The following is a 26,705-nucleotide window of genomic DNA, read 5'->3' on the forward strand; positions in this document are numbered from 1 at the left end:
ATTACTTCCACCTTATTTTCAATCGTGATCGTGATTATTTTTTGTTAACAGAAACTGTGGATTCAGAGCTGCGCCAGGTCCTAATGTCCACCGCACTGAGACATGTTAAATAAGGTCCGGGGTTCCGCTGGGTCCTAAAGACCACAGCACTGAACCAGGTTAAATAAGGTACCGTAGATTCCGGATTTTAAGCCGCTACTTTTTTCCCACATTTTGAACAGCTTTGAACTTTGCGGCCAATAATCCGGAGCGGCTAATGCAAAGTTTTTTTCATGCCGCCTCGTAAACATTTTGCCTCGTAACAGTAGACCAATAAAATTGATGAGTAGTTCACAGAGGTCCAATGAAATTGTACGATAAATCAAGCGCACTTTCACAATTAAATTATTGTAAATCAGTCATTTGTACTCACCCTCATCAACATGGAAAACACTCGAAGCATTGTGCTACCTACCCTCTTAGTTTTAACTATATTTGTTTTCTGTACTACATCGCGGGATGCTATGACGACACACCCGGTTTCGCGGCGTCTTGTGGGAAAATGCCGTTTGCGATGAAACGGGACGGAGGGGGTCGAGCGGCGGAGCGGCTTTGGATCTGAGCGAAATCTGCTTTTAAATGCCGTTTGCGATGAAACGGAAAGGAGGGGGGAGCGGATTCCGCGAGCGGCTTTGGATCCGAGCGAACTCTGCTTTTAAGTTAAAGGTATCAATAACTTTTCCTGGTAGGCTGCAGTATATATATTTTTTACCAGTCGTTAGGAGATATTGGAATGTTGTTCAGTAAAGAAGTATACGCAACGTATATTTAAAAGTAGCCGCGTACGGGCACGGTTCGAAAAAAAGCATTTGCAATATGTATTTGTTTTTGTTACCATATGGATTTAATTAAAAGTTAAAAAAATCCTCACGTGTAATATCTTTCTGTGTAAATATCTCATATTACAACGTGGGACACCTGCGGCCTAAAATCCGGTGCGGCCTTTACATTTAAAAAAATGATTTTATTTCTAAAATTAGTGCCAGCGGCTAAAAATCAGGTGCGCTCTGTAGTCCGGAATCTACGGTACTTGAGCATCTGCATTTTTTGGTATCCACGGGGGGTCCTGGAACCAATCCCCCACGGATAAGGAGGGCCGACTGTACTGTAGTTGTATTGTTAATGTTCTAATTTGTTCTATGATTCATTTTAATACATACCGTAGATTCCGGACTACAGAGCGCACCTGATTAAAAGCCGCTGGCTCTAATTTTAGAAATAAAATCAATTTTTTACGTGTACAGGCCGCACCGGATTTTCGGCCGCAGGTGTCCCACGTTGTAATATGAGATATTTACACAGAAAGATATTACACGTGAGGATTTTTTAACTTTTAATTAAATCCATATGGTAACATAAACAAATACATATTGCAAATGCTTTTTTTTGAACCGTGCCTGTAACGTGGCTACTTTTAAATATACGTTGCGTATACTTCTTTACTGAACAACATTCCAATATCTCCTAACGACTGGTAAAAAATATATATACTGCAGCCTACCAGGAAAAGTTATTGATCGCCTTTAACTTAAAAGCAGCGTTTTCGCTCCGCCGCTCGCCCCCCTCCTTCCCGTTTATCGCAAACCGGTATCCCACAAGACGCGGCGAAACCGGGTGTGACGTCATAGCATCCCGCGATGTAGTACAGAAAACAAATATTGTTAAAACAGTTCTAACTTTAACTAACAAATGAATTACTAAGCGAAAATATTATAAACTAAATAACTGCCATAAAGGCAGCACAATGCTTTTCTTCGAGTGTTTTCCATGTTGATGAGGGTGAGTACAAATGACTGATTTACAATAATTTAATTGTGAAAGTGCGCTTGATTTATCGTACAATTTCATTGGACCTCTGTGAACTACTCATCAATTTTATTGGTCTACTGTTACGAGGCAAAATGTTTTTGGCGGCATGAAAAAAAACCATGCATTAGCCGCACCGTATTAAAGGCCGCAGAGTTCAAAGCTGTTCAAATTGTGGGAAAAAATTAGCGGCTTAAAATCCGGAATCTACGGTAATTGTTACTCAGTTAAATGGTAGTGTGCCTTTTTTTATATAGCTTTTTGACTTTCCACAAGACTTCAGCTCATTGGGCCAAAATGCTCTGGTTCCGATATGTCCCAATTAATCAGAATCCACTGTACTTATTTACCTCACTTGTATCTACTTGGTTTTAATAAGCAGTGTTTTTAAATAGCTTTTTCTTACCATGAATAGAGGAGACGGGCATAAAGAAATTAATTTGTTAGACATGCTTTATTAGTCTAACAAAGGAAAACAGTGCGAATACATATGTGAAGTCATTAGTCAACATGTAAGAAGCATGGCTGATTGAAAATATTTTTACATTAGCTTATTTTTACAATGTAAGATTATTTTTACAACGGGACTTAAATGTAATCTTAAGGTAGAAATACTCCAGGTCCTTCCAAAAATGGAACAGTATGTATAAATGTTTTCTGATAGTCTGTTTCCAGTTGTAGCTCAATGAAAATCATAACACATTTTCAAATAGTATAGCAATGCTTAACATGGACTTTAATATTGCATTTTATTCATGGTTAATCTCTTGTATTTTACCTACCATATTATTGAAGATTCTTTCTTCTCTGACACAGTCTCGTTCACCACTATGCTTGTTCATTTGCATTGGCTTCCAGTTCAGCAAATAACTCAATTTTAAAATTGTCAAACATTTTCATGATTACAACCCTGCAAGGTATCCTGCCTTCTCTAAATTTAGCCTTTTGAATACACAGTTTTCTATTCACCATTTGCAATTGTGGCTTCAACTATTGGGCCATCCACTATGGAAATATTTAATTCTTCTTCTTCTCTACTTTCCTCCAGTAAGGCTCTCTTGAATACATGTAAGTTTTTGGGTATCCACTCAGTTTACCAAACAACCCCTCATTTCTTGTAATGAAAAACTGTGTTAAATTAATTCACAAAAAAGTCAATAAACATTTGTAATGCTGAAATTTTACTGAGATTGTGCAATCAGCTTCTCCAGTCAGATGCTGGATAAAATGTAATCCCAAGTCCTGGGACTGAATAAGGAAGTGGTAGTTGGACATTAAAATAAAATGCATGAACAAATTTTTTAAAACCACAAGTTAAAATTTGAATAGAAAATTAAAGCTGGAAATATCTGAAAGTACAATTTGTGTGCAGCGAGTTTGTTTCTTTACTATTAATAGTAATAGTGTTGGTCAGTACCATCTGAGGGGAATTATGCTCATAGTGATTTTTGGCAAGGTATACATCTCTAGAGTTAGAAAATATGTGATAGCATTGCACCAGTGGTAGCTTTATGTGCGCTATCATGCATTTTATAACACTACCCCAAAATAAGCATTTCTGAAAAGTGGCCAATATAAAGTACAACATATATATTCAACCTAGTAGTATTTTGTCATCAGTGATCCCTCAACATTGACATTTGTCACAATGATAGCTGAGTTCAAGCACTTTTCATCAAATGTTGTTATAAAATTCTACATTGAAAACTATGTCATTGGTGGCACTCACAGTACAGTACCCAATTTTAGTAGAGTGAATCATTTCATTTTTAGAAAAATATTTGTTTATTTAGGAAATGTCAATAAAGACCCTAGGACACATATAATCACATGGATTTGTAGAGAATTTATTCAGGAATTCAAATAAGTACCGTAGATTCCGGATTTTAAGCCGCTACTTTTTTCCCACATTTTGAACAGCTTTGAACTTTGCGGCCAATAATCCGATGCGGCTAATGCAAGGTTTTTTTCATGCCGCCTCGTAAACATTTTGCCTCGTAACAGTAGACCAATAAAATTGATGAGTAGTTCACAGAGGTCCAATGAAATTGTACGATAAATCAAGCGCACTTTCACAATTAAATTATTGTAAATCAGTCATTTGTACTCACCCTCATCAACATGGAAAACACTCGAAGCATTGTGCTACCTACCCTCTTAGTTTAAACTATATTTGTTTTCTGTACTACATCGCGGGATGCTATGACGACACACCCGGTTTCGCGGCGTCTTGTGGGAAAATGCCGTTTGCGATGAAACGGAAAGGAGGGGGTCGAGCGGCGGAGCGGCTTTGGATCCGAGCGAAATCTGCTTTTAAATGCCGTTTGCGATGAAACGGAAAGGAGGGGGGGAGCGGCATTACGCGAGCGGCTTTGGATCCGAGCGAACTCTGCTTTTAAGTTAAAGGTATCAATAACTTTTCCTGGTAGGCTGCAGTATATATATTTTTTACCAGTCGTTAGGAGATATTGGAATGTTGTTCAGTAAAGAAGTATACGCAACGTATATTTAAAAGTAGCCGCGTACGGGCACGGTTCGAAAAAAAGCATTTGCAATATGTATTTGTTTTTGTTACCATATGGATTTAATTAAAAGTTAAAAAAATCCTCACGTGTAATATCTTTCTGTGTAAATATCTCATATTACAACGTGGGACACCTGCGGCCGAAAATCCGGTGCGGCCTAAAATCCGGTGCGGCCTTTACATTTAAAAAAATGATTTTATTTCTAAAATTAGTGCCAGCGGCTAAAAATCAGGTGCGCTCTGTAGTCCGGAATCTACGGTAATCACTTTTTGTATATATATTCCATCTTAACATCACTATAGCAGAAAATGTTACTCCACCCTCCAAAAGGTAAAAGACCTCATTTGGAGAGATTTCTAGAGTTTTATCAATGTCATGATATTTTCCATATTGTTGTATCAAATCAAAACAATCTTATGCTTTTGTCATAGCATAGAGAATTACAGTACAATAATTCAAATGTGGGGTTCCACAGGGCCATAACCTGTGGCCCATTTGGGTGTAAAATGAATATATTTAATCAAAGACTGCTTTCCATACTTTGTTTCCCATACTTTCATAACCTATTAATAATAATAATAATTTTCCAAGTCTTCCACATCTTCATCTGAACTTTCCACACTCTGAGGTGGATGCCTGGTTCTCACAGTCTGCCAGTCTGCACATGTCAGTACACCTGAGGCCATTTGCAACACACATACATCTTGGGAGTGAACATTTTTTTGGACAGTTACAGGCCAGTAGATCTAGGATGGCATCGGGTGCTGGCTTGGCCTTCCATCCAGTGCACCACCAACTGTTCAGCTTCCTCTTCTCTCTCCATCTTCTATCCTCTGCCAACAGGGCTTGGCAGTTGTGGGTCCTTCTCCAAACATCTTCTCTATATACCAGCCTGGTAGCTGGCTCGCTGTGCATGTTTTGTTAAGTAGTCCTTGCATGGTGGGAGTTGGTGACTTTCAAATTCACCTTTTTTGGCACAAAAAAGGTGATACCTGAGCTCATTGACCTTGATGGTCGATGCTTTTGGGGCATACAGGAGACATGTAAATGCCTCCAGTTTGTCCATCAGTTCTGGGGAGAGTCCCATTCCTTACCCAACTCTAAGAATGTGTCCTGAGTTTCCCTGTTGCTAGTCAGAAGTTTTAGGGCACTTGTCTTCCCTTTGTCTGCAAAAGTACTTACAGTATCACATCCTGTATATGCGTGCAACCTGATGAGAGCCCAATAAACCTCTATGCCAACAGTGGCAGCAACCTTCCTGATGTCTACAAGCATTGTATGGGTTCTAGTGCCACACTTCTGGAACAATGGGGCTCAATCTTGTCACAAAATGCTGAAGACATGATAAAGATGTCTGTGTCTTCTGAGCAGATCACTACAGATTGGTATCCCTCTCTTGTGGCATGGGCAGCATGGAGAAGTAGGCTGCCATCTGCTTCTTCTTGTTGAAGAGCTGACACCTCCTCACTGTCTTGAGATGTGATTCTGTAACATTTGTCATTCACAGTTGCACACAGAATCTTCTCCTGTAGCTTTGCTCTGTACTCTGCGTCCTCTATTCATGGACTATGAAGCTAATGAGACTATTTCTGTTCCTGACTTTGGTCAGGAAGCTCCTCTACTGTCTCACCATCTGTGTGCCTATGATACCTTTCAACTTATGACCAGTCTCTTCACCCTGCAGAGATCTTTCACTATTCTCGATAGAGTTCTTTTATGTGTCGAACACAACATCTATTCTGCTACTCTTACTGCCTTCCCTCAGAGGCATACCCAGAACTGTTGTGGCAACATCTCTGAAAGTAACTTGATCACCTTTCACTCTTTGGACCAAATTCATTCCATCAACCACTGTCGCAGAGTTTCCTGGGAGTTGCTCTTCTACTGCTACATTTTTCTGCAAGGTTGTGGCTAAAATAGCTTTATTTGTCTTTCTCAGCAATCCAAGAAAAGGATAGAATCGGAGAGGATAGGAAAATTTTTAATTGGGGAAGGGCAAATTATGAGGCTATAAGGCTAGAACTTACGGGTGTGAATTGGGATGATGTTTTTGCAGGGAAATGTACTATGGACATGTGGTCGATGTTTAAGGATCTCTTGCAGGATGTTAGGGATAAATTTGTCCCGGGGAGGAAGATAAAGAATAGTAGGGTGAAGGAACCATGGGTGACAAGTGAAGTGGAAAATCTAGTCAGGTGGAAGAAGGCAGCATACATGAGGTTTAGGAAGCAAGGATCAGATGGGTCTATTGAATATAGGGTAGCAAGAAAGGAGCTTAAGAAGGGGCTGAAGAGAGCAAGAAGGGGGCATGAGAAAGCCATGGTGAGTAGGGTAAAGGAAAACCCCAAGGCATTCTTCAATTATGTGAAGAAGAAAAGGATGACAGGAATGAAGGTAGGACCGATTAGAGATAAAAGTGGGAAGATGTGCCTGGAGGTTGTGGAAGTGAGCAAGGTCCTCAATGAATACTTCTCTTTGGTATTCACCACTGAGAGGAAACTTGATGACGGTGAGGACAATATGAGTGAGGTTGATGTTCTGGAGCATGTTGATATTAAGGGAGAGGAGGTGTTGGAGTTGTTAAGATACATTAGGACAGATGTCCCCGGGGCCTGACGGAATATTCCCCAAGCTGCTTCACGAGGCAAGGGAAGAGATTGCTGAAACTCTGGCTAGGATCTTTATGTCCTCATTGTCCAGGGGAATGGTACCAGAGGGTTGGAGGGAGGTGAATGTTGTCCCCTTGTTCAAAAAAGGTAGTAGGGATAGTCCAGGTAATTATAGACCAGTGAGCCTTACATCTGTGGTGGGAAAGCTGTTGGAAAAGATTCTTACAGATAGGATCTATGGGCATTTAGAGAATCATGGTCTGATCAGGGACAGCATGGCTTTATGAAGGGCAGATTGTGCCTAACAAGCCTGATAGAGTTCTTTGAGGAGGTGACCAGGCATATGGATGAGGGTAGTGCAGTGGATGTGATCTACATAGACTTTAGTAAGGCATTTGACAAGGTTCCACAAGGTAGGCTTATTCAGAAAGTCAGAAGGCATGGGATCCAGGGAAGGTTGGCCAGATGGATTCAGAATTGGCTTGCCTGCAGAAGGCAGAGGGTCATGGTGGAGGGAGTACATTCAGATTGGAGGGTTGTGACTAGTGGTGTCCCACAAGGATCTGTTCTGGGACCTCTACTTTTTGTGATTTTTATTAATGACCTGGATGTGGGGGTAGAAGGGTGGGTTAGCAAGTTTGCAGACGACAAAGGTTGGTGGTGTTGTAGATAGTGTAGAGGATTGTCGAAGATTGCAGAGGGACATTGATAGGATGTAGAAGTGGCAGATGGAGTTCAACCCGGAGAAGTGTGAGGTGGTACATTTTGGAAGGACAAACTCCAAGGCAGAGTACAAAGTAAATGGCAGGATACTTGGCAGTGTGGAGGAGCAGAGGGATCTGGGGGTACTTGTCCACAGATCCCTGAAAGTTACTTCACAGGTAGATAGGGTAGTTAAGAAAGCTTATGGGGTGTTAGCTTTCATAAGTCGAGGGATAGAGTTTAAGAGACACGATGTAATGATGCAGCTGTATAAAACTCTAGTTAGGCCACACTTGGAGTACTGTGTCCAGTTTTGGTCACCTCACTATAGGAAGGATGTGGAAGCATTGGAAAGGGTACAGAGGAGATTTACCAGGATGCTGCCTGGTTTAGAGAGTATGGATTATGATCAGAGATTAAGGGAGCTAGGGCTTTACTCTTTGGAGAGAAGGAGAATGAGAGGAGACATGATAGAGGTGTACAAGATATTAAGAGGAATAGACAGAGTGGACAGCCAGTGCCTCTTCCCCAGGGCACCAGTGCTCAATACAAGAGGACATGGTTTTAAGGTAAGGGAAGGAAAGTTCAAGGGGGATATTAGAGGAAGATTTTTTACTCAGAGTGGTTGGTGCGTGGAATGCACTGCCTGAGTCAGTGGTGGAGGCAGATACACTAGTGAAGTTTAAGAGACTACTAGACAGGTATATAGAGGAATTTAAGGTGGGGGGTTATATGGGGGGCAGGGTTTGAGGGTCGGCACAACATTGTGGGCCGAAGGGCCTGTAATGTGCTGTACTATTCTATGTTCTATGTATGAGGCTAACCACTGCTCAAACTGCCTCCTCATCTTTCTGGATTCTTGGGCACTGTAGCTCCGCATCACAAAGCTCTGATTTGTTGCCTTGCACCATCTCCCTCAACTGTCCCAGGAATACACTGCAGTGCTCAGCTGTTATGTTAGTAACGCTTGATAGCTCCAGCATTCAGGCTGAACCATGATGTGCCTCCAAGAGTCTGTGTCTTTGTTCACTGTGGCTTCAATAACCTGGTCCACAGGAATCTGCCCAAAGGGGTTGTTACTTAATAAACACAAAGTGCACTGCAGATGCTGTTGTCAAATCAAGACGTACAAAAAAGCTGGATGATAGATAGATAGATACTTTATTCATCCCCATGGGGAAATTCAACTTTTTTCCAATGTCCCATATACTTGTTGTAGCAAAACTAATTACATACAATACTTAACTCAGTAAAAAACTCAGCAGGTCGGGCAGCATCCGTTGAAAGAAGCAGTCAATGTTTCGGGTCGAAACCTTTCATCAGGACTAAAGAAGGAGGGGGCAGGGGCCCTATAAAGGAGGTGGGGAGAGGGTGGAAAACCAATCAGAGGAAAGATCAAGGGGTGGGGGAGGGGATAGGCAGGAGAGGTGAAGAAGGAATCTAAGGGGAAAGCACTATGGGTAGTAGAAGAAGACAGAGTCATGAGAGGTGATAGGCAGCTAGAAGAGGAGACAGAGTGGAGGTGGGATGGGGAAGGGAGAGGGAGGGAATTACCGGAAGTTGGAGAATTCGATGTTCATGCCAAGGGGCTGGAGACTACCCAGACGGTATGCGAGATGTTGTTCCTCCAGCCAAAGTTTGGCCTCATCATGGCAGTAGAGGAGGCCATGTATGGACATATCCGAATGGGAACGTGAAGCAGAGTTGAAGTGAGTGGCAACCAGGAGATCCTGTCTGTTGCGGCAGACGAAGGGGTTATTACTTGACAGCTGCACTGAGAATTGGCCTGTCTGGAAGGCCTCATACACAGAAGGATTCTTCTCTGGGAGGTTCATCATCTGAGCAAAGTAAGGGGACAGGTACCTGGCATAATTCATCTTATCATAGGCAAAGCACCATGGTTCTTATAGCATGAAGGTGAAACTCCCAGTCCCCCTCACAAGAGGCGCGCAGAAGCCCAAGTACTATATTCTGTACTATGTCAGTGTATGATATCCAGAATGCAGATAGCTCTCCATTGTTGTGACAGAGGTGTTCCAGAAAGTCTGTCCATAGGGTTATCAGCTCAGCTAAGAGTGGACTTTGAGGCAGATAGTTCAACTTCTGTTGGTTCAAGTCACTGGCCATGTTGTTCACATGGTCTAAGAATGATTTGAAGAAGCTACCACCGCTGCAATATCATAAATTTTCCAGCGCTTCGGGGTGTGTACCTTGCCAAAAATCACTAATAATTATTCCCCCCAGATGGTACCAGTGGCCCAAATTTGGGGTCCTGGCTCACGGACTATAACCATTTAAGTTTAATTAAGCTACAGCCACGTGCATTATTGATTTTTTTTTTGCAATTTATTTTTTATTGAAGTTCATCATCAAACAAACATTTCCATAAGATGTATTTCAGATATTATACATATATATCATAGTCATATATGCCACAAATCTCCACATAATATTTATCTGAGGATAAGAGGAGAGGAAAGAAAGAACAAGCGAAAGGGGAAAACTACAAATAGGGAGTGATCTTTTTTCTTACAACACATTCATTGATTTGTGAGGATAAAATCAGGCCTATGAGGTGTTACATAGTTAAACCATTTCCCCCCAGTATGAATCAAATTGTTCTAACTTAACAGATGCTGTTATCTTCTCCATTTTGTAAATGTCCATTGTAATTTCCATCCATGTATTTGGGCTCTCCTGTGATTGCCATTTCCTGGTAAGAGTCTTTTTACCAGCCACCAGCAGTATATTCATTAAATATTTATCTCTTTTTAACCATTCTTGAGGTATATACCCAAAATATATGGTCTTACTTTCTAAGGGTATTTCACATTTAAAGTTGTCTTGTAGGGCATTGTGTATCCCACTCCAATAGTCTTTGATAACAGGGCATTCCCAGAAAATATGATAATGGTTTGCACTTTGATTTCCACAATTTCTCCAAAAGGAGGTTACTACCATAATGGGATTTCTGAGAGGGTGTAATAAAATATCTTTTCAAGTTTTTCCATCCAAACTCCCTCCATTTCTGTGAACTGGTACACTTCCATTGATACCTCCATATTATTGTCCATTCTTCCTCAGATATGATTATCCCTCCTTCCTTCTCCCATTTTGTTTTAATGTATGAAGTCAAATGTGTTTTAAGATTTGACAAACCCTTATATATGCTTGAAATGATTCTGCTACCGTTATCTGAATTATATGCTTTTCTAAATAGCTATATCAAACATGTACTTGCCTTGGTTACATTTTTTTAACCATCTTATTAACATATTGTTGCATCTGTAAATACCGATAAAAGTCTTGTTTTTCTAATAAGTGATTCTCTTTAAGCATTTCAAAGCTAAGTCTATGGAGTCTATCCAAAAACTTGCGCTGACTTGAATCTGGTGCAGGAATTAAATCTCTGTTCATGTGAAGGGAGATTCTGTGGCTGTGAAACCAAACCTGCTTTAGTGTCACTGTAACATGTAATTTCAAATACAGGCAGTCCCCAAGTTACGAACGTCCGACTTACGAACAACTCGTACTTTTGAATGACCTGCCTCAAAGTTTATTATATTGAAAATCTGAGTTAAATACAATAGTTCATAGTAACAAACACGCGCACTACGTTGTGACGCTCATGAAAACATTGCACGGTTTCAGCGGTTCGTCACCTTATGGAAGGCCGCACCCGCCATTTTAAGTCGGATCATGTTGCAGTTAACACTGTGCTGAGTGTGTAACTTTGCATTTGGCTTAAATTTTTCTCTTAGTTACCCTTGTAACCATGCCTCCAAAGCATAAATCTGATGCAAGTGCTGGTAATGAATCAAAGAAAAGGAAAACGATCACGGTTGAAAATAAGGTGGAAATAGTAAAGCAATCTGAAAGAGATGAGACGTCATTGGTCATTGGAAAAGCGTTAGGCTACAGTCAGAACAATTTTAAAGGATAAAGTGAGAATAATAGAGCATGCGAAAGGCTACAATGAAAGCTACAATTAGTACTAAGCAATGCAGTGGTTTGATTATTGGAATGGAAAGGCTATTGATAATTTGGTTAGACGATCAAAATCAGCGTAATATTCCTGTTAGTCTTACTTTACTGTAAGAAAAGGGTCAATGCCTTTTCAATGATTTAAAAGCTGCACATACAGCAAGTGAAGGTGCTTGTGATGAAGAATTTGTTGCAAGTAGGGGTTGGTTCAGTCGTTTCAAAGTGAGGGCGAATTTACATAAAATTAAAGTGCAAGGTGAAGCAGCGAGTGCCGATGTAAGTGCTGCGAGTGATTTTACTGAAATGTTTTAAAAAATGATTGAGGGAGTATATTTGCCAGACCAAATATGTAATGCAGATGAGACTGGCTTATTTTGGGGAAAAAAATGCCTGAAAGGACCTACATTTTGAAAGAGGGAAAAAGTGCACCAGGGTATAAGGCATCGAAGGATAGGCTAATGTTATTGCTTGGATTTCAAGCTCAAGCTTTTGCTTGTGTATCGCTCCCTAAATCTGAGGGTACTTCGCCATATCATTAAGGCATCTCTTCCCGTTATTTGGAAGGCAAATTCAAAGGCTTGGGTTACATTTGCCATCTTTGAAGATTGGTTTTTGAACTATTTTGTTCCTGCTGTTGAACGTTATTGCTTGGCCAAGAAAATTCCTTGCAAGGTTCTCCTTGTGCTTGACAACACACCCTGACATCCAGCACTTTAAATGACCTTCAACTTAATGTAAAAGTCATATTTTTACCCCCCAACACCACATCGCTACTTCAGCCAATGGATCAAGGAGTCATAGCCTCCTTTAAGGCCTAATATTTACTGTGGACCATCTCATAAGCAGTCAGGGCTACCCAAGATGATGTGATGAGCTTAAGGGTGTTCTGGAAGAATAACATATATGATGCCAAGAAAAATATTGCTGATTCTTGGGAAGAACTGAAGCAGTCAAATACAAAAGGAGTGTGGTTTAAATTGTTACGTATTCAGGCAACAATAAATATATATGAGTTAGGCAAGGGTTTTTACCACAAATAACACGTTTATTAAACACTGAAAACAAACCCCCCAAAAGTAAACAAACACTAACGTAACCGGAAAACAGCTGCTGTGCGGCAGCTTCACAGTTCTTAAAGCGATGCAGCAAAAACAGTTCTTAAAGCGATGTTGCAAAAACAGTTGTTTAAAGCGATATTGCCAAAAGTTCAAAATGCTCAGTCCATTTAAAAGGAGAGACTTTTTAAGGCGATTTAAATTCTCTTCCACGTCGTTTTCCTTCGATCCCCAGCGTCGAACTCTTCCCATGTAGAATTTTATGAAAACGTAACGGTTTAAAGGCACTGACCTCTTCTTCCACACTATTCTCAATCTCCTGCTTTCCTGCAGAGATTAACACGAGAACAGTCAACGAAATCCTTCCGAATGAGGATCACACAAGGTCGAACCCATTCCACCGTTGAAAATCGTTTCTCCTCGATCTTTAACTTCCGAACTCCGATCTTCACTCTCCACAGTAAAGAAACTACCGGCAATGACCTTTTAAACTTTAGGCATTAGATAAAACTTCATCTTTTAACTAAGCTGCGTCATCACATTAAATCACGCAGTGGCATGAAGTCAACTTGGCAAATCCAGCCACGAACTGCCCCTCCCCACAGGGTGGGGTCTTCCTTTTATACCCTGTAAAAAAAAAACCTGTCACATGATCTCTACTGGTGGGAAAATGACGTCACTCCACCATCACAAGACCATTACCTCAAGTCCAGTATAACTTCAACCCCAGACACGTGACAAGGGTACCACTGTCACGTGTCACAAGTATGTAACAATTGTGCCCCCAGTTTATAAATGCTTCTCAAGGATTTACTGCCGACGACATCGCCGAAGCCAGCAAGCTGTGGTTGATATTGGTAATGAACTGCAGTTAGACATCAGTGAAAATGATGTCGTAGAGTTACTCGACTCCGATGCCGAAGAAGACCTTATGGAACTAGAGCAGCAGATGATAACGTTTGAGTGAGAAGAAGAAGACTGTGACCTAGGAACTCCAGAACCAAAAAAGTTAACTGAAGCCTATCGTCTCATTGAAGCAGGGATGGCAAAGTTAGAGGAGCAAGATCCTATTGCAGAGAAGTTCACCAAAGTTTACTGTGCAGTTACCGAGAACCTCAGCTGCTACAAGACCATTTATGACGATAAAAAGAAAAGCTCTGTACAAGCCTCCCTTGACACCTACTTCAAGAAATTGACTCCAGTAGTAAGCCTGCCCTCTCTAGCAGCAGAATCAAACCTTGTCTCTCCAGCACCAGGTCAATCATAATGTTACCTCACGGATGTCCCTTCCGGTCTGCAAGACATCGATGCAACTGTATGTAGTTACTTTTATTATTACGGTATTATTATGTACAGTACTGTATTATTATGTTTAAGATGTTTTAGTGTATTTGAGTCAGCACCGCCCCCACTTGTCCCATTTAACCTGTCGCAGTGCAGGTGAACTTTAAGATCCGGGGCAGCTCAGGACCCGCGGCTGCTGCTGAATCCATGGTGTACAGTACAATATGTACTGTATCTGTTCTGTTGATGGAAAACAAACACAGTGGAAATAGTAAAGTGATCGGAAAGAGGTAAAACGCCATCGGTCATTGGAAAAGCGTCAGGCTACAGTCGGTCAACGAGCGGAACAATTTTAAAGGATAAAGTGAGAATAAAGGCCCTGCTCCGATGAAAGATACAATTTGTACTAAGCAACGCAGTGGTTTAATTATTGGAATACATATGTTTCTTAAGTGTTTTATGTGCATAGAAAGGTAAAATATATGCTATATACTAAGGTAAACATTTGACTAACTGACGCAAAAATAATAGCGGATGTACCTATTCCGACTTAAAGACAGACTCGGGAACGGAACTCATTCGTAACCCGCGGACTGCCTGTACTAGAACAGGCTTAGTCACTCTAAACCCATTCACCCTTGTGAACAATTTTCAGTCTTTTTCTTCCAATAAACATTAGTTGACAATCATTTTGAGAAAATAACATTACTTAAGGACTGTGTTACTACTAAGCTGTGTATCTGAAACATCAATTTTCAATCAGCAAATGAGTTGAAGAAAAGTACAGCACAGAAACAGGCCCTTTGGCCCATCTAGTCCATGCCAAAACCATTCAAACTGCTTATTCCTATCGACCTGCTCTAGAACCATTGCCCTCCATACCCCTACTATCCATGTATCCAAACTTCTCCTAAACATTGAAATCAAGTTTGCATGCACCTCTTGTGCTCATAGCTCATTCCACACTCTGACAACCCTCTGAGTGAAGAAGTTCCCTCTCATGTTCCCCTGAAACATTTCACCTTTCATCCCTAACCCATGACCTCTGCTTTTAGTCCCACCCAAGCTCAGTGGAAAAAGCCTGCTTGCATTTTCCCTATCTACACCCCTCATAGTTTTGTATACTCTATCAAATCTCCTCTGTCTTCTGTGTTCTAAGGAATACAGTCCTAACCTATTGAGTCTTTCCTGATAACTCAGGTCCTCCAGACCTGGCATCATCCTTGTAAATTTTCTCTGCACTCTTTCAACCTTGTTCACATTTTTCCTGTAGGTAGGTGATTAAAACTGCACACATTAATGTAATATAAAGAGTGGATTTGTATATATTGACTTTGCTATTACTTCCTTGCATGGGATGTTTTGCATGGAAATACCCAATGATTTTTCTTATCCACTAGAATAAATTGGATTAGAGTCATAGAGTACTACAGGCCTTTCTGCCCATCCAGTCTATGCCAAACTAATCTTATACCTAGTCCCATCTACTATATCCCTCCAATATACCTGTCCAAACTTCTCTTGAATTTTGTAGTTGAACTTCCATCCACCATTTCCAGTAGCACCTTGTTCCACACTCACACCACCATATGAATGTAGAAATTTCCCCTCAGATTCCCTTTGAATATTTCACTTTTCATCCTAAACCTATAACTTCTAGTTCTAGCCTCATCCAAATTGAGGGGAAAATGCCTGCATGCATTCACCTTATCCATACTCAAAGACCATATGACATAGGAGCAGAATTAGGCCATTCAACCCTTTGAGTCTGCTCTGCCTTTACATCATGGGTGATCCTGGATCCCACTGAACCCCATACACCTGCCTTCTCACCATATCCTTTAATGCCCTGACCGATCAGGAAACGATCAACCCACCTTAAATACACCCACAGACTTGGCCTCCACTGCAGACTTGGCAGAGAATTCTACAGATTCACTACACTCTGGCTAAAAAAATTCTTTCTTACATTTGTTCTATAAGGTTGCCCCTCAATTATGAGGCTGTGCCCTCTAGTTCTGGATACCCCTACTATACAAAACATCCTCTCCACATCCACCCTATCTAGTCCTTTCAACATTCAATAGGTTTTAATGAAATCTGCCCCTCCACCCACATTCTACTAAATTCCAGTGAGTACAGGCCCAAAGCTGCCAAATGCTCCCCATATGTTAACCCCTTCATTCCCGGAGTCATCCTTGTGAACCTCCTCTGGACTCTTCCCAATGACAACACATTCTTTATGGGGCCCAAAACTGTTGACAATACACCAAGTGCTGCCTGACTAGCATTATTTCCTTGCTTTTATATTCTGCTCCCCATGAAATAAATGCCAACATTGCATTTGTCGTCTTTACCACAGACTCAACCAGTAAATTAATCTTCTGGGAGTCTAGCACGAGGACTCCTAAGTCCCTCTACATCTCTGATGTTTGAACTGTCTCCCCATTTAGATAATAGCCTGCACTGTTGCTCCTTTTACCAAAATGCATTATCATACATTTCCCAGCACTGTATTCCATCTGATACTTTTTTGCCCATTCTTCCAATTTGTCCAAGTCCTGCTGCAATCGCATTGCTTCCTCGGCGCTACCTACGCCGCCACCTGTTTTCATATCATCTGCAAACTTTGCCAAAAAACCTTCAATTCCATTATCTAAATCATTGATAAACAATGTGAAATGCAGTGGTCCAAATACTGACCCCTGAGGAACACCAGTAGTCAACGGCAGCCAAGCAGAAAAGGCCCCTTTTATTCCCACTCACTGCTTCCTGCCTGTCAGCCATTCTGCTACCTATGCCAGAATATTTCCTGTAAAGCCATTGGATTTTATCTTGTTAAGCAGCCTCATATGTGGCACCTTATCAAACACCTGAAAATCCAGGTAAATGATATCCACTGCCTCTGCTTTGTTCACCTGCTTGCTACTTCCTCAGAGGGATTCTGATAGATTTGTCAGGCAAGTTTCCCCTTTACAGAAACCATAGTTCTACAGAAATTATTATTCTCCAAGTACCTTGCAACCTCATCCTTAATAATTGACTCCAATGCTTTCCGAACCACTGAGTTTAGACTAACTGGCCTATGATTTCGCTTCTTAAAGAGTGGAGTGACATTTGCAATCTTCCAGTCCTCCGGGACCAAGCCAAAATCAAGTGATTCTTGAAAGGTCATGAACAATGCATTTGTTATCTCATATAACCCATAGATGGAGCCCAGGTGACTCCATCTGGCCCAGGTGACTTATCCACCTTAAGACTTTTCAGTCTGCCTAGCACTTTTTCCTTTATCATAGCAATGGCACTCCTCGAGGACCGCTGGCACGCTGTTAGTGTCATCCACAGTGAAGACAGATGCAAAGTACTCATTAAGTTCATCTGCCATTGCTTTGTCCTCCATTACTACCTCACCAGCATCATTTTCCAGTGGTCCAATATAAACTCTCACCTCCCTATTACTCTTTATATAACTGAAAAAACTTTTGGTATCCTGCTTTGTATTATTGGTTAGTCTGCCCTCATATTTCATCTTTTCCCTTCTTATAGATTTTTTTCAGTTGCATTTTGTTAGATTTTAAAAGTTTCCCAATCATCCAGCTTCCCACTCACTTTTGCTACCTTATATGCCCTTTCCTTGGCTTTCTTTATCAGCTACAGTTGCATACCCCTGCCATTTGATAACTCCCTCCTCTGTGGGACATATCTATCATGTGCCTTGTGAACTATTCCCAGAAACCTCAGCCATCTCTGCCATCATACCCATCAGTATTCTCATCCAATCTACCTGACGGTGGTGTCTGAAAAGAGGATGCTGTCCAAGTTGCATGCCATCTTGGACAATGTCTCCCATCCACTCCATAATGTACTGGTTAGGCACAGGAGTACATTCAGCCAGAGACTCATTCTACCGAGATGTAACACTGAGCGTCATAGGAAGTCATTCCTACCTGTGGCCATCAAACTTTACAACTCCTCCCTCGGAGTGTCAGACACCCTGAGCCTGGACTTATTTTAGAGTGTCAGACACTCTGGACATATTTCCATCTGGCATGATTAACTTATTATTATTTATTTATGGTTTTTGTATTGCTATATTTCTTCACTATTCTTGGTTGGTGCGACTGTAACGAAACCCAATTTCCCTCGGGATCAATGAAGTATGTCTGTCTGTCTGGGCAAGCTCCTCCCTCATGCCTCTGTAATTCCCTTTATTCCATTGTGATACTGATACATGTGAGTTCTGATTCTCCCTCTTTAATTGCAGTATGAATTCAATCATATTATGATAACTGCCTCCTAACAGTTCCTTTACGTTGAGCTCCTTAACAAGATCTGGGTTCTAACACAGCACCCAGTCTAAAATAGCCTGTTCTCAAGTAGGCTCAAGCACAAGCTGCTCTAAAAAGCAATCTCGTAGGTATTCAATAAACTCCCTGTCTTGCGATCCGACACCAATTGAAGTCCCCCATTACGATTGTGTCATTACCCTTATTACATGCCTTTTCTAGCTCCCTTTGCAATCTCAACCCCACATCTTGGCTACTCTTTGGAGGCCTATATATGATTCACATAATGTTATTTTTTACCCTTGCAATTTCTTAACTCCAGCCACAAAGACTCAACATTCCCTGACGCAATGCCACCTTTTCCTGAAGGTGTAATTCCATCTCTTAACTACAGAGCCACTCCACTACCAATGCCTTCCTGCCTGTCCTTTCGATATAAATTATATCCTTTGATGTTAAGTTCCCAACTATAGCCTTCTTTCAGCCATGACTCGGTGATGCCCACAACACCATACTGACCAATCTCTAATTGCACCACGAGTTCGTCCACCTTATTCCGAATGCTATGAGCATTTATATACAGCACCTTCAGTTTTGCTATCTTTTCCCTTTTGAATTTTGCCTCTGTGGTGCAATTTAACTCTGCTCTGTCTGCATTTGTACCCAATCATTGGCTTGTCCTTCTTTACATTCATGTTACACCCATCATCTACTTGTCAACCTGCTGGCTCATCCTCAGCTCTGTCATTCTGGTTCCCATTGTTTTTGATGGAAAATAACTGGTTCTTTGAGTCTCAACAGTAGAGGCCTGGACACACACAGTTTTAATAATAAGGAATTTATTTACAAGGGGAAGTCGGGTCAACTCAAGCAACTACAATATACAGGAAGCGGTGTGGGGACAGGGTACGGTTACACAAACAAAGAACAAGGGAAAAGCACTACAACAGCTATCCCCCTTGACCTTGGATAGCTGCGGCTCCCTTACCAGGACAAACGATAGATCTTCCCAAACATAAATCAATGTAATGGTCTGTAAGAGAGAGCTAGCCAAGGGCAAGTCTCACCTTTTAAAACATGGGGCTGGGCGCGATAATCCAATTAAGGTGACCAATAATTTAGGTGTGCATTGATTAGTTGGGAGGGACCAAATGTTGATTGGCATGTGGTGTGTCCTCCGACCAGCCAGGTGGCAGTGCATCTGTCACGTGGCCGGTATCTCTGGATACACCCATCCCCACCACTCCCAACAGCTGTAGTAAATTTGCCCACAAGAGTATTGGTCCTCTCGGATTCAAGTGCAACCCGTCCCTTTTGTACAGGTCCCACCTGCTCCAGAAGAGGTCTCAATTATCCAGAAATCTGAATCCCTGCCCCCTGCACCAATTCTTCAGCCCCACATATACCTGCCACCTCATTCTATTCCTATCCTCACTGTCACGTGGCACAGACAGCAATCCTGAGATTACTACCCTTGAGGTCCTGCTTCTTGGTTTCCTTTCTAACTTCCTGTGTTCTTTTTTCAGGACCTCCTCCCTTTTTCTTCCTAGGTCATTGGTATCAATATATACCACAACTTCAGGCTGCTCACCCTCCCTTTTCAAGATATCGTGGACACATCTGAAAAAATCTCAGACCCTGGCACCTGGAAGGCAGACTACCACTTGCATTTCCTTTTCACATATTCAGTTTTGTATACCTCAAAAGATAACTGGTCATTCCTCTGCATTCCAGAAAACGAAGTTCTGACCTTTTCATCCTTTCAGTATAACTCAGGTCCTCGAGTCCCAGCAACATCCTTGTAAATGCACTCTTCCAAGTTATTGATACAATACTCTTTTAAATTCGACCTGAGCAACATCTTACACAACTACAACATAACATCCCAACTCCTGTATTCGGGCCTTGATTTATGAAGGTCCATGCGCCAAAAGCTCTCTTTATGACCTATCTCCCTGTAATGCCACTTACAAGGAATTATGGATCTGTATTCCCAAGCCCCTTTTGTGCTTTTGTGTGAAGAGTTCCAAGGAGGAACTCTTCACACTTGTCTGCATTAAATTCTACCTGCCATATTTCAGCCAATCTTCCCATCAGGTCAAGATCATACTGCAAGCTTTGACAGCCTTCCTCGAAGACCACTACACCATCAATCTTTGCGTCTTCTGCAAATTTGCTGATCTAGTTTACCACATTATTATCAAATAAACAGCAACAGACCTAGCACTGATTCTTGCAGCACACCATTTGTTACAAGCCTCCTGTCAGTGATGGCCTTATTACCACTCTGGCTTCTCTCGCTAAGCCAGTGAATGATCCAAATGAAATATTTTGCTCTGGCGGTACTCTTTGAAGTGCACCCGTACTTTTGAGATTTTGCATGAACTATGAATTGACAGTGGCATTTTCAGTTGTAATTTGTGAGTAAGGTAATTAGATTGGCTGCACACTATACAGATGCAAAGTTTACTTAGTGCAATTTTTAAAAAGTGCAACTTATTATTACATCTTACATCAGCACTTCTTTAAGATGCTATTGCTAGATTTTGTGTATAGACCTGCAACTTGAAAATCACTATCTCTGTAAGTTACTCTGTTCAATTCATTCTGCCCTTGATTCCTTATTTATAGTTCCATTATAATCAGTTGCTTGTTCATGATTTTAACAACATACATTGATTACTTTTGCGGATAAAACGTGCAACTGGAAGAATGTTTGACTATTAGTCAAATTTGCCTTTAAATTTGTTTGAAATTAGATACCCCTGTTTTCATACCACAATCTGTGATGACTGTATTTAACTTAGCAGAAAATTCTGGATGCAACAACACCTTTTATTTGCAGAAGCTTGCACTTAATATTTCTCAGGAATTGAAAAATGAGACATTTGTTACATGGTATCATGCTTGTTAAGGTCCAATATCAAGCTTTACTTACCATAATAAAGCACAAATTTTTAAATGAACACTAATTGCAGCATATATGAGTACCTGCCTCGAACAATTCCTGATTTAACCTTGATCTGCATTTCTACTGCCAGTTTACCCTTCAAGCAAAAACCTCTTTAATTACCATAAGATATAGGAGCAGAATTAGGCCATCTGTCTCATTGAGTCTGCTCTGCCATTCACTCATAGATGATCCTTTTTTCCTCTCCTCCTCAACCCCAGTTCTCGACCTTCTCCCCGTAACCTTTGATGCCATGTCGAATCAAGAACCTATTAATCTCTGCCTTAAATACACCAACGACCTGGCCTCCACAGCTGCATGTGGCAACAAATTCCACAAATTCCCCACCCTTTGGCTGAAGAAATTTCTCTGTATCTCTGTTTTGAAAGGGCACCTCTCTATCCTGAGGCTGTACCCTTTTGTCCTGGACTCTCCCACCATGGGAAACATCCTTTCCACATCTACTCTGTCTAGGCCTTTCAACATTCGAAAGGTTTCAATGAGATTCCCCCCCCCCCCTCCATTCTTCTGAATTCCAGCTAGTACAGACTCACATCTATCAAACATTCCTCATATGATAACCCTTTCATTCCTGGAATCATTCTTGTGAAACTCCTCTGGACCCTCTCCATTGCCAGCACATCTTTTCTAAGATGAGGTGCCCAAAACTGTTCAGAATACTCGAAGTGAGGCCTTACCAGTGCCTTATAAAGCTTCAGCATCACATTCTTGCTCTTGTATCCTAGACCTCTTGAAATGAATGCTAACATGGCATTTGCCTCCCTCACTACTGATTCAAACTGCAAGTTAACCTTTAGAGTATTCTGTACAAGGACTCCCAAGTCCTTTTGCATCTCAGATTTTTGGGTTTTCTCCCAGTTTTGAAAATAGTCTGCACATTTATTTCTACTACCAAAGTGCATGAACATGCATTTTCCAGCATCGTATTTCATTTGCCACTTTCTTGCCCGGTCTCCTAATCTGGCTAAGTCCTTCTGCAGCCTACCTGATTCCTCAACACTACCTGCCCCTCCACCAATCTTTATATCATATGTAAACTTGGCAACAAAGCCTTCTATTCCATCATCTAAATCATTTATATACTGCATAAAAAGAAGTGGCTCCAACACCAACCCCTGCAGAACACCACTAGTCACTGGCAGCCAACCAGAAAAGGATCTTTTATTCCCACTGGCTGCCTCCTACCAATCAGCCAATGCTGTAACCATGTTAGTAACTTTCCTCTAATACCATGGGCTCTTAATTAGGTCTTTATTCTTTGGAGCATAGAAGATTGAGGGGGGACTTGATAGAGGTATTTAAAATTATGAGGGGGATAGATAGAGTTGACATGGTTAGGCTTTTTCCATTGAGAGTAGGGGAGATTCAAACAAGAGGACATGAGTTGAGAGTTAAGGAGCAAAAGTTTAGGGGTAACACGAGGGGAAACTTCTTTATTCAGAGAGTTAAAGCTGTATGGAACGAGCTTCCAGTAGAAGCAGTAGAGGCAGGTTCGATTTTGTCATTTTTAAAAAAATTGGATAGGTATATGGACAGGAAAGGAATGGAGGGTTATGGGTTGAGTGCAGGTAGGTGGGACTAAGTGAGAATAAGCATTCGGCATGGACCAGAAGGGCCAAGATGGCCTGTTTCCGTGCTGTAATTGTTATATAGTTAACTTGGTAAGCAGCCTCATGTCTTGCACCTTGTCAAAGGCCTCATGAAAGTCCGAAGATAAAACATCCACTGCATCCCCTTTATCTATTCTACTTGTAATCTCCTCAAAGAATTCCAACAGGTTCATCAGTCAGGAATTTCCCTGAGGGAAACCATGCTGACTTTGTATTACCTTGGCCTGTGTCACCAAGTACTCCATCACTTCATCCTTAACAATTAACTCTTAACATCTTCCCAACCACTGAGGTCAGGCTAACTGGTCTATAATTTCCTTTCTGCTGCCTTCTTCCTTTCTTAAAGAGTGGAGTGACATTGCAATTTTCCAGTCCTCTGGCAGCATGCCAGAGTCCAGCTATTTCTGAATGATCATTTCTAATGCCACCACAATCTCTAATGCTGCCTCTTTCAGAACCTTACGATGCAGTTCATCTGGTCGGGGTGACTTGTGTACCTTTAGGTCTTTCAGCTTTTTGAACACTTTCTCTTTTGTAACAGTAACTGCACCCACTTCTCTTCCTTCACACACGACAACATCAGGCATACTGCTAGTGTCCTCCACAGTGAAGACTGATGCAAAACACTCATTTAGTTCATCAGCCACCTCCTTGTCCCCTGTTGTTATTTGTCCTGACTCATTTTCTAGCAGTTCCTATATCCACTCTCATTTTTGTTTTTTATATACTTGAGAAAACTTTTATTATCCACTTTGATATTATTTGCTAGCCTGTTTCATATTTCATCTTTTCCCTTCTAATGATTTTTAGTTGCTCTCCGGTTTTTCAAAAACTTCACAATATTCTATCCTCCCACTAATTTTTACTTTATTGTATGTCCTTTCTTTTGCTTTTACAATGGCTTTGAGAACTATTACAGAACTACTTTTACTAATTCAGTAGCATACATTGGTTGTTCTTTATGGAAGTTGTCAAAATAATAGTGAAGGTTTAATTGAAGCACCTGGCACTTAAGATAAGTTTACCAGTGCACCATGCAGAAAAGAGCTAGCATGATTACAACACATCTGAAATCACAGTCATATTTGAGTGATCAAGGAGCTAAAACAAACTTCGTCATACAAGAGTGTTGCAGTTTTATTATCATTCAAAATGATTTTATTAAAGTAAATATATGCACCATTTAGTACCCTGTCATTCATTTTCTTGCGGGCATTCAAAATAAATACAAAGGATCACAATGAAACCAATGAAATACTGCACGCGACAGATGGACCATTATGCAAAAGATGACAAACTGCAACTACATGGGGGCAGGGGGGGATGCAATAAATATCGAGAACAGGAGTTGTCGAGTCCTTAAAAGTGAGTCCATAGTTGAGGTGAGTATAGTTATCCCATCTGGTTGAAGAGACTGATGATTGATGGGTAATAACTGTTCTTAAACCTGGCGGTATGGGTCCTGATGCTCTTGTACTTCCTTCCTGATGGAAGCAGCGAGGAAAGAGCATGACCTAAGTGGTGGGTGCCCTTGATAATGGATGCTGCTTTCCTGCAGTAATGTTCAATAGGCTTTACCTTGATGGTTTGAGCCATATCTGCTATTTTTCGTCCGATTTTCTGTTCAAGGACATTGATGTTTCGAAACTCGGCATACATATGACATTGGAGCTGTGCTTAGCCTCCTTGTCAGAAGTATAAGGTGAGTAGAGCAGGGGTCTAAGCACCCAGGGTTGTGGTGCACCTGTGATGATAGTGATTGTAGAGGAGATGTTGTAGTCAATCTGAACTGACTGGGGTCTGCAAGTGAGGAAATTGAAGATCCAGTTGCAAAAGGAAGTATTGAAGCCCAGATCTTAGAGCTTATTGATTGGTTTTGAGGAGATGACAGTGTTGAATGCAGATCTGTCATCATTGAAGAACATCCTGATGTATGCACTTTCACTGCCCAGATGTTCCAGGGCTGAGTGCAGAGTCAATGAAACAGCATCTGCTGTTGACCTGTTGTGATGTTCAGCAAATTGGAGCAGGTCATCGGACAGAAGTTGAAATACATTATCACCAACCTCTCAAAGCACTGCATCAGACTGGGTGTAAGTGCTACTGGACAACAGTTATTGAGGCAGGTTACCACGTTCTTGTTAGGCACTGGTATAATTGAAGCCTGTTTGAAGTAGGCAGATAACTCAGACTGCTGAAGTGAGAGGTTAAAGATCTCAATGAACGCTGAAGCCAGTTGAATAGCACAGGTCTTCAGTCCTTCTGGGCCAGTTCCTTTCCATGGGTTCACCCTTTTGAAGGATGCTCTCACATCAGCCTCAGAGACTGAAATCACAAGATTGTGAGGGGCTGTGGGAGTTCATGATTTTGTCGATCCATATTTTGTCGATCAAAGCAAGCATAAAAAGCATTGAGCTCATCAGAGAGCAAATACTTGTAGTCACTTATGTCAAAATGCTGGTGGAACGTAACAGGCCAGGGAGCATCTATAGGAAGAAGTACAGTCAACGTTTCGGACCGAAACCCTTCATCAGGACTAACTGAAAGAAAAGATAATAAGAAATATGAAAGTGGGAGGGGGAAATCCGAAAAGATAGGAGAAGACAGGAGGGGGAGGGGTGAAGCTAAGTGCTGGAAAGGTGATTGGCAAAAGATACAGAGCTGGAGAAGAGAAAGGATCATGGGATGGGAGGCCTAGAGAGAAAGAAAGGGGGAGGGGAGCACCAGAGGGAAATGGAGAACAGGCAAGGAGTGATTGTGAGAGGGGCAGAGAGAGAAAAAAAGGGGGGAAATAAATAAATTAGGGATGAGGTAAGAAGGCCTCACCTTCCTCCACCATCAACTCTGCTATCAAACGCACCTCTCCCATTTCACACACATTTGCTCTCACTCCATCCTCCTGCCACCCCTCTCAGGATAGGGTTCCCCTTGTCCTCACCCACCACCCCACCAGCTTCCGGGTCCAACATATAATTCTCCGTAATTTCCGCCACCTGCAACGGGATCCCACTACCAAGCACATCTCCTCCCCCCCTTCTGCTTTCCGCAGGGATCGCTCCCTACGCGACTCCTTTGTCCATTCGTTCCCCCCATCCCTTCCCACCGATCTCCCTCCTGGCATTTATCCTTGTAAGCGGAACAAGTGCTACACCTGCCCTTACACTTCCTCCCTCACCACTATTCAGGGCCCCAGACGGTCCTTACAGGTAAGGCAACACTTCACCTGTGAGTGGGCTGGTGTGGTATACTGCATCCGGTGCTCCCGGTGCGGCCTTCTATATATTGGTGAGACCTGATGCAGACTGGGAGACCGTTTCGCTGAACACCTATGCTGTGTCTGCCAGAGAAAGCAGGATCTCCCAGTGGCCACACATTTTAATTCCACGTACCATTCCCATTCTGATATGTCTATCCATGGCCTCCTCTACTGTCAAGATGAAGCCACACTCAGGTTGAAGGAACAACACCTGATATTCCGTCAGGGTAGCCTCCAACCTGATGGCATGAACATTGATTTCTCTAACTTCCATTAATGCCCCTCCTCCCCTTCTTACCCCATCCCTTAGTTATTTATTTATTTCCCCACCCCCTTTTCTCTCTCCTTTTTATCTCTCTCTGCCCCTCTCACAATCACTCCTGCCTGTTCTCCATCTCCCTCTGGTGCTCCCCTCCCCCTTTCTTTCTCTCTAGGCCTCCTGTCCCATGATCCTTTCCCTTCTCCAGCTCTGTATCCCTTTTGCCAATCAACTTTCCAGCTCTTAGCTTTATCCCTCCCTCTCCTGTCTTCTCTTATCATTTCGGATTCCCCCTCCCCCTCCCACTTTCATATTTCTT

At 41.7% G+C, this 26,705-nt stretch overlaps 1 protein-coding gene across 10 annotated transcripts in view; it reads left to right on the plus strand.

Annotated features, from left to right (window-relative positions):
• Positions 1 to 26,705, plus strand: part of LOC140717105 (ankyrin repeat and SAM domain-containing protein 1A-like) — a 460,793-nt gene that overhangs the window by 349,205 nt on the left and 84,883 nt on the right. The window lies entirely within an intron of this gene.

Source organism: Hemitrygon akajei, chromosome 27 (assembly GCF_048418815.1).
Source record: "Hemitrygon akajei chromosome 27, sHemAka1.3, whole genome shotgun sequence".
Taxonomy (NCBI): Eukaryota; Metazoa; Chordata; class Chondrichthyes; order Myliobatiformes; family Dasyatidae; genus Hemitrygon; species Hemitrygon akajei.